This window comes from Notechis scutatus, chromosome 4 (assembly GCF_049901735.1).
Source record: "Notechis scutatus isolate UNSWTSFEM ecotype Mainland chromosome 4, rNotScu1.2, whole genome shotgun sequence".
Taxonomy (NCBI): Eukaryota; Metazoa; Chordata; class Lepidosauria; order Squamata; family Elapidae; genus Notechis; species Notechis scutatus.
The window spans coordinates 80366287-80375125 of NC_142012.1; positions in this window are offsets into that span (position 1 = coordinate 80366287).

Consider the following 8839-nt stretch of genomic DNA (forward strand, 5'->3'; position numbering starts at 1 on the left):
ATGAGAAATCAGAGAGAATCTCAGAAGGCGCTGCTCTCGAATAGGGAGGAAGAGAAAAATGATGAAAAGAGTTTGATTAAAAAAATGTAAAGGATGAAAATTAATTTCTTGGTTGGTTAACTGGTTAAATGCATGTCAAAATACAACCTTTGTGATATATTAATAGCTCCATGCAAAACTTTCAATTAATCATCTACGGAGTTACGCAGATATTCAATCATTTTTCTTCATCAGCAGATGATGAAATGATCAAGTTAAAGTCTACAACAAAAGAGGGATCACAGCAGCTAGACAGTAGTAATTGGGAGGGGAATCTAGGAGTCCTGGACTGCAACTCTAGGAGTCTTAGTGGATCACAATTTAAGAATGAGCTAGCAGTGGGCGGCAGCTATCAAAAAAGCCAATGCAGTCCTAGGTTGTATCAAGACACACATTCCGTCAAAATCACAAGAAGTGACAGTATTGTATTTCACTAGTGAGGCCATCACTTAAAATACTGCATCTAGCTCTGGTTTCCAGGATATGAAAAAGATGCTGAAGAAAGCATGAAGAGAAGAGCAACAAAAATGATAAAGTGTCTGGTTGCTAAATCATGTGATGAATGGTTGAGGGAACTAGGTATGTCTAACCTAACATGGGGAAGGCCTACAGGTGACATAAGAGGCATATTTCAATACTTGAAGGGCTGTCACAGAGAAGAGGATAAGAGATTAATAGATTAACAGAGTTGAAAGGGACATTGTAGGTCATCTAGTACAACCCCCACCCACCCAAGCAGGACACCCTACACCATTTCTGACAAATGGCAGTCCAATCTCTTCTTGAAAGTGTCAAGTGATGAAGCTCCCGCAATTTCCAAAGGCAATTTCTGTTCCATGGGTTAATTGTTCTCACTGTCAGAAAATTTCTCCTTATTTCCAGGTTAAATCTCTCCTTGTTCAGTTTCCATCCATTATTCCTTGTCTGGTCTTCAGATGCTTTGGAAAATAGCTTGACCCCTTCCTCTCTGTGGTAGCTCCTCAAATATTGGAAGACTGCTATCCTGTCTCCCCTGGTCCTTCTCTTCACTAGACTAGCCAAGCCCAGTTCCTGCAATTGTTCTTCATATGTTTTTGTCTCAAATCCCCTAATCACCCTGGTTGCTCTTCTCTGCACTCTTTGTAGAGTCTGAACATCATTTTTTATGGTGTGATGACCAAAACTGGATGCAGTACTCTAGGTGTGGTCTTACTAAGTCTTTACAGGGTGGTAATTGACTTATTCTCCAAAGCCCCTGGATAAGGAACAATGGGTAGAAGCTCATCAAAGAGAGATCCAACTTGGAACTAAGGAGAAATTTCCTGATAGTGAGAATAATTAATCAATGGAACAGTGTGACTCCTAGGACTGTGGGTGCTCCACCATTGGAGGGTTTCAAGAACAGATTGTACAGCTATTTTTCCAGGATGGTATAAGGTTTCTGTAAAGGGGTTTGTGATGACTCTCCCCTGGATGGTTCCACAGATACCTGTCTAGATGTCAGCTCAGGTGAGGAGGAACCAGTTCTTGGCACATCAGGATCTGAGTTAATTGATGGCTCCAAATAGTCATCTGGAAGGGATCTGATCGAGGCTCTACCTAGGGAAAGCATGCAGTTGCAGGTGATCAGTGAGGAGAAGGAGGAACTGCCTTCTGCACCTCATCTGGGAACATGTAGGGCAGAGAATTTCAACAATTCAATTTAATTATTTAAATAATTTTATTTTATCTCTACTTTGGCATCCTTCCCTTAATGATTCTCTTAGACTATTTCTTTGATATTAGTGTAACTCTTGTCCCTCAACAAGTTGTCTAATGGAGAATTGGCTATGGTGAGTTGTCTCATGGCAAGGTGGCCATGGTCAGCTGGCCGCAGTGAGTTGGCTGTGTCCAGTTGGCCATGGTCAGTTGACCGTGACAAGTTGTCATAGACTGAAGTTGGACTAGAAGACCTCCAAGGTCCCTTCCAGCTCTATTTTAGAATGGAATAGAATAGAATAGAATAGAATAGAATAGAATAGAATAGAATGAATAGAATAGAATAGAATAGAATAGAATAGAATAGAATAGAATAAAATTCAGAATAGAATTCAGAATAGAATAGAATAGAATAGAACACAGTTTAGCATTAACATTTTTGATTGAATCTAAGCCATTCATTTTGCAGGTCATAATACAGTATGCAGAACGAAGCTTCTTATCGATGGAAAGCTTCTTGTATCCTAAGTGGTAATTCTACCTTGGAAATATCCCAAACAGTTAGAGGTTGGCTAGCTGTGTAGATACTTTGATGTCCTGCCCTCTTGTTGAGTGGTAGAAAGCTTCTTGGCCTAACGTAAAAAGCAGTTGAGGATATCAAAGACAAGCCAGGATATTAACTTTTTATTGATGAATGTTTAATAGTCTGGCTGTAAGCTGTCAAGAGTAATGCTATAAGAGAATTCAGCCTGGATCTTGCTCTTTGCCAAAACTATCTAAAAATGATTAGGGTTTTCCCGATGTTCAGTAGAATAACAGGATAAATTGATACAGAATCATGAGCTTATATCACTGGTCAGACTGAATAGGAATCACCACGTTATATTATCTGTTTCCTAATAACAGGAACTCTGAAAACCGAATATGGCGACCTTAAAGATACAATTCATCTGTTCTTCCAGGAAATGTGAAGTTAGAAATGGGTGACAATTTTCATGATAGAATCACTTGTACATGTCCCACTGTGTCACCTTGTTGTCAAATGACAGGGACAAAATTTCTTTGGGGGGGGGGATGTATTCGTTGCTGTCTTTATTCAAGTAACACTCCAGGCAATATAAAAGCCAAGGTAAAGGGAAAAAAAGTCTTAACAATATGTCATAGTAGCAGGATTGTAAAGAGCCAGGAGAAAAGGTTGACTTTGGTTCCCTTTTTCTCAAAGCAAAGGGCAACTCCAAGCATGGTCGCTCTGCAAATCAATATCCATTAATTTGCCATTGGGTAACTCCTCTAGCTATGGGAAAACCCAAAGGATGCAAGCCTATTAAAGATAGGTCAATATTTTCTAATTTTGCCTCCAAGGTTTTCTTGCAAGTCAAATAAAAGATACCTAAGAGCATCCATAGGACCAGAGTCTTGGGAGGAATACATTAATTTAAGCACTGGTGCAGGTAAGAATGACTTAAAGGGTCCCAGGGAACAACAAGACAGCCGTAAGAAAGCACAATCTGTTAGTTCTTGAGGAAGAAGGAGAAGGAAGAAGGAGAAGGAGAAGGAGGAGGAGGAGGAGGAGGAGGAGGAGGAGAAGAGGAGGAGGAGGAGAGGAGAAGAAGAAGAAGAAGAAGAAGAAGAAGAAGAAAGAAGAAGAAGAAGAAGAAGAAGAAGAAGAGAAGAAGAAGAAGAAGAAGAAGAGGAGAAGAAGAAGAAGAAGAAGAAGAAGAAGAGAAGAAGAGAAGAGAGAAGAAGAAGAAGAAAGAGGGAGAGGAGGACGACAAATTTTCTGCTCTGATGCAAAAATTCTGCTCCAGAGGAAATGAGTCCAGAGGGTGATGATGTTTTTAAGTTTTAAAATGGGATGAGTGAAGGGAAAGGACTGGTGGATTTTCCTGACTTTGTTACCTTAATCCACCATGCAGGGAAAAAATCATTAATTGCTATAATTAGTAATAATTTGCAAAGCTGGGTGAGTGTGGCTGGGTGTCACTCATCAAAGACTAACGATCTCCAACATTTTAATCTGTAATAGCCCTTTCGAGGTAGATCAGACTAGAAAACCAGTACACAAGCCAGTATTCATCTCTGTTTGTTTTATTTGTTTTATTTGATTTGTCAATCACTTACAAGATAATAATAAACATGAGTATGGGTACAGGAAATAGGTACGAATAAATGGGGACAATAGGACAGGGACGGTAGGCACGATTGTGTGCTTATGCGCACCTCTTTTAGACCTCTTAGGAATGGGGTGAGGTTAATAGTGGATAGTTTAAGGGAAAAGGAGTGAGGGTTAGAGGATGTAACAACAGAGTCAGGTAGTGCATTCCATAAAATCATATTTTCTGCAATCAAGTTTGGAGCGGTTTACATTGAGTTTGCATCTGTTGTGTGCTCTTGTATTGTTGTAAAGTTTGGAGGAAAGGTCTAGGAAGAGGCAGGTGAGGTGAGGTGAGGTGAGGTGAGGAGGAGTGGAGATGAAGGGAAGGGGAGAAGAGGAGAAGAGGAGAAGAGAAGAGATGGGGAAGGAGGGAAGGAGAGGAGAAGGGGGGAGGGGAAGGGAGGAGAGGAGAGAAGTAAACATAGATGTAGTCAGGAAGAAGTGTTCTCTCAAATAAACCGTCTCCATGCCATATTGGGATGAAAAACAGAAAGGGCAAGTACATTCAGTGCTTTGAGAATAAGGTGCAGGCCAAATGGAATGTGGTGTAGTAGACATCCTTCATATTATCTGGAATCTAGCTTGCCATTGATTCCTTTGTAGAGTTGAGAGAAATGGGCTGGCTCAAGGTCACCCAGATGGCTTTGCTCCCAAGGTGGGACTACAACTCCCGATCTTCTGTTTTTTAGCCTGCTCCCTTGACTACACTAAACTAGCTTTTATCGAAGGTATCATCACCAGGAAATCTTATCCACCAGTTATCCCTTGTAGGAGAGTAACAAAACAAAACAAAAAAAAAAGACGAAAAAATACCACTGCGCTGAAAACACAAACCACTTTTGCTGAGGCTGCAGATATCTGGCAGCCCATTCGACTCATTGAAAGCATTTGAACCTTGAAATGGAAATATAGACCTCTTAATTAATTTCTCTGTTATTGTATAATGTGTAAAGAAAACTAAATGCCTGGAATTTTCCATTTTAATTACGAAAGCGGGGCGGGGGGGGGGAAACCATCCTGGTGTGTGCAAGTCTGTAACGAGAAGAAGGGTGTGGACTGGGAGTCCGAGACAACACTGGAATTTCAAAATTAATTACACAGGAGGGAAAGGTTTATGAGGCCTCACTAAACCAGCCCTGATGCAGTTCGAATATATAATCTGTGTACTGGGTCTTAGCGATACTTTTATTAGCACATTATGCTGACCAAACTAAATGAGTTGTGTTCCTCTTTGTAGAGCCCCAAAAGTTAGTAATGGGAAGGCAATAATGGGAAGGCAACCTTTTAGCAACAAAAATCCATTTAATGCATAAGAGGGTAATGAACAGGATGATGGCAACTATGACAACCTCTAAGGGGGTGAGATAGGTGTGGGGGAAGGGAATTTGATGTACATTGCCTAGATTTGTGATTATGCAGTTATACCATTTTGGCAGGTTTGTCAACCTTTTGAACAAACAAATACATTTAGAATTAGAATTAGAACTCTTTATTGGTCAAATGTGCTTGGACATACAAGGAATTTGTCTCGGTGCAAATGTTCTCAGTATACATAAAAGAAAAGATACATTCATCAAGAGTCAAGAATCATCAGGTATAACGCTTAATAATAGCCATAGGGTACAAATAAGCAATCAAATCATACTAGGAAATAGTCAATAAAAATTGTAAGGATACAAGCAACAAAGTTACAGTCATACAGTGGGAGGGGATGGGGGATAAGGAGTGATGAGAAGATTAATAGTAGTGCAGACTTTGTAAATAGTTGAACAGTGTTGAGGGAATTATTTGTTTAGCAGAATGATGGCTTTTGGGGAAAAACTGTCCTTGTGTCTTATACCCTACTACAGTGTAGCTGTTGCACATGGATTAGAGAACAAACAAAAATATACAATATAATCAAGGCAGGGGTTTTCAAACTTGAACAGCTTTAAGACTTGTGGACTTCAACTCCCAGAATTCTTCTTCCAGTCATGTTAGCTCAGGAATTCTGGGAGTTGAAGTCCACAAGTCTTAAACTTGCCAAGTTTGAAGACCCTTGATCTTCAAGAGAGTAAACGAATTGAAATGGAAACGGGCCGGTCACATAGCAAGAAGAACTGATGGCAGATGAACCAAGGCAATCATAGAATGGATCCCCCTGGATCAGGGATGGGATCCAACCAGTATAATTATCAGTTCAGTCACTCTGCATCACGTGAGTGCAATTTAAAACCTGCTGAGCTGCTCAGACAGCTGAGTAGCGCTCCGTGCAAGTTTGCAGTGGTTGGAAAAGCCCTTTTTTCCTGCTTTTTCAACTGCAGCTGTGTCACACAAAGCAGCTGGGTTTGAAAAAGCAGGAAATAAAGGTCAGGTAAGAGCCTGGGCAGGCGGGTGAGCCAAAACAGCAGCAGACATAGAACTGGTTCTATGTCTGCTGCTCTTCAGAACTACCAGTTCTACAGAGGTGGACAGAACCGGTAGAATCCCACCCCTGCACTGGATCAAAAGTGTCCATGAAAGAGATCTAAAACAAGAGGCTAAAACATACAGTGAACGGTTGCAGGAACTGGGCCTGGCTAGTCTAGTGAGGAGAAGGACCAGGGGAGACGGAATAGCTTTGTTCTAATATTTGAAGGGCTGCCACAGAGAGGAAGGGGTCAAGTTATTCTCCAAGGCACCTGAAGGCCAGATAACGAACAATGGATGGAAACTGATCAAGCAGAGATTCAACTTCTTCAGTGCTTCAGTTCTTGGATGAGAAGCAAAACATCATCAAGGAAAAACAAAGGAAGTCCTTTTGCCTCTTGAAAAAGCATCTTTGGGACAACCATGACATGGAAAACTGAGAATCAAACAGGATGTGGTATCTACTCAAAGCATTAAGGTAAGTCAGGGGTAGGCTTCAAAAATTTTAGCAACCAGTTCTCTGCTTGGTTGCTGGGTGGGCGTGGCCTAGTTGGCCTCCTGCACCATGGTGGGAGGGGGGAATTTTTGCCCTCCCCGGGCTCCGGAGGATCTCTGTAAGCTGGAAATGGGCCCATTTCCCGCATTCCCAAACTTCCAGGAGGCCCGTTTTTCACCCTCCCTGAGCCTCCACACACCCCCTGCACTTACCTGCATCCAAAATGGGGACTTCTGGGATGGGCGGGGCCAGCCAGGAATGGGGTTTGGGGGTTCTCTGAACTGCACATAATCTTAGCTAGGGGCTCTCCCAAACCCCTGCAAACCCCCAGCAGCCCACCTCTGATATACTGTATATATGATTCATTGGGAAAAATCACCCCCCAAAAGATTATAATTAAAATAGGTAATCAACTGGTTTGTGAATCAAAACCCCAAATCTATATTTTTATATACCTATGAGATAAAAATGAAGTAAACAAATCAGAATAATAACAACACCTGCTTCAATTTCAATAAAAAAAAAAATTTATCTTTTTAACTGAAACACAAAAGTAATACCGCCAAAGCAAAAGAGTTGAATCTTACTTCACAAGGAAGGAGTGAATGACCCCGTCCGCTCCTCTGAGCACAAAGGAATATGCGATCAAAAGAAGTGTACTGGAATGATAATTAAAATAGAAATCCCTCCGTCTCTTTCATTAGGTGTCATTGTTCAGTAAAGAGAGGTAATGGTTCCTGAGCATCATTCTATTTATGCTTGGATTCATTCTCTGCTGGGTTATCAGCTGTTAATTAAAAATTTCTTTAGTGTCCACCATCCATTAGCTGTTCGTTTGCTACTTAAGACAGATTTGTGAATGAGGGTTTGCTATTTTCCACAACGTTCTTCATTATTAGACGATACTATTGACTGTCCATCAGAGAACTGCAATGCATTGTCACCAGGTGAGAGACCAAGAGCACAGCTGAACCAGGGTCAGCTATGAGAAAACCCAGAGGTGGGCTTCAAAAATTTTAGCCAAGGGTTCTCTGCCTGGTTGCTGGGTGAGCATGATCATGGTGGGCATGGCCTAGTCGGCTTCCTGAACCACGGCAGGGGCAGGGGCATTTTTGCCTTCCCCAGGCTCCAGAGGCTTTCCTTGAGCTTCTGGGAGGGCGAAAACAGCTTCCCTGGGCTCTGGAGGCTCCCTGGAAGCCAGAAACGGGCCCATTTTCAGCCTTCCTGAACTTTCAGGAGGCCTGTTTTTTGCTCTCTCCGAGCCTCTCCCCCCAAATTTAGGCCTAGTTTAAAACATGTGAAATTGGGGGGGGGGGGTGGGGGGGAACTTGCCATTAGGAGTGCCCCGCGGGCAGCTACGCCTCACCATCAGCCGCTCCTAACACCATGGTGGAGCACGGAGGGCTCCCTTACCCCTCCCTTACCCGGTTCAACAGGTGGGCAGCGTCGGCGTGGATGTCCGGCAGCGTTTCAGGCCTCTGAAACGGGCCTGCTTCTCAGGCCTCTGTAGCTTCCATGGTTCCCATCGGTGCTGGAGCCTCTCTCGTCAGCGCCCTCTCCAACAACAGCATCTGAGTCGCTCCCGCTTTTCCCCCGTCCCCGTAACAACAGGAAAAAAAAGATTTTGAGGTATCTGGGAGCGCCGCGCGCTGAGTTTTGGTTTAATCCTGAGCGGCTGGGTGGGCGTGAGAAGAGCCTTGCGAGCGTCTCTGCTGCTGCTATCCTTGATGCTCCAGCCTTGGGCTCTGCAAGTTTGCAAAAGTCCCGGTGCGCAGTCCGTTCCTGCATTCCAAGCGCCCAGGCCGAGCTGCAGCTGTCCCTCTCTCACCAGCGCTGTCTCCAATAACAGCAGCAGCAGCGTCGGGAACCGTGGAAGCATTTTAGCCACTCAGCCACTTGGGATTAAACCAAAATGCAGCGCACGGCGCTCCCAGGTACCTCAAAATCTTTTTTTCCCTGTTGTTACAGGGATGGGGGGAAAGCGAGAGCGACTCAGACGCTGTTGTTGGAGATGGCGCTGATGCGTGGGGGTGGAGGAAGAAATTAATTCCCCTCCGAAAAGATGTCCTATCCATTTTTTCGGG